Source organism: Toxorhynchites rutilus, chromosome 3 (assembly GCF_029784135.1).
Source record: "Toxorhynchites rutilus septentrionalis strain SRP chromosome 3, ASM2978413v1, whole genome shotgun sequence".
Lineage (NCBI taxonomy): Eukaryota > Metazoa > Arthropoda > Insecta > Diptera > Culicidae > Toxorhynchites > Toxorhynchites rutilus.
The window spans coordinates 275,931,965-275,932,834 of record NC_073746.1 but is presented as its reverse complement, the minus strand read 5'-3'; positions in this window follow the sequence as shown (position 1 = coordinate 275,932,834).

Below are 870 nucleotides of genomic sequence, written 5' to 3'. Positions count from 1 at the left end.
CTCACAATTCTTTTCTCCATTTTACGTTGCTATCCGACTGTCATTCCGAACCCTCTTTGAATTGTAACATCCGAATTCTTATCTGGTTCACGGGGAAAATCGCGCGCATCATTTGAGCGAATTATTCCGTTCTAAAAGTTGCTCAGAAAAGAAATATAAGCAAAAACAAGCTCGGAAAGATCAACCTCGGCATTCGTTTGATGCCCCCATCCAAATTGAGACTGACTGTGCTTTCCGGTTGGCTCGGACCCTTTTTTCCCAGAAACATTCTACCAAAACAGCAGAGGAACATGTGCGTCACCGGAAGGCCACAGAGTGCGACTCTTCCGTTTCTTCTCCTCCACTCATGGATGGCAAGAGCAAGAGTTCGGAATAAGATTGGTATGTGCATTATGCAGAGGGTACGTACATAAAGGATGCATTTATGGAAGACCTGGACCCATAGGACAAAGGACTTCATACAATGGAAGCTCTATGTTGCGTGGAATGTTTTCCAGTAAATTGGTAAATGATGAAAAGTGATTTGTCTTCTCATTGGAACTGTAACGAAGTAACGAATAGCAAGATTGTGTGCTTCCTGAATTGCACTTTAGTTTTTTTTTAAGTACAAAAAAATGTTGATTACGGAAAGCGTATGTTGTTCCACTTTGCCGTTTCACAACTGATTCGTTTCCCGTTGGAGAAAGCAAGCAATTTGTAAATTTACAATGCCAATGTCGAGCGTAATGCTGCTAACTTGTATTTACTAACCGTTTGCAATCTTTTTCTCGTGTTTCCCTCCGCGTTCTCATCCAGGTCGTGGCCCCATCTTGCAGGAATGAAACTTCACTATCTGCTTAACGCGACCGAGAAGATTACGGTGGATGAGCA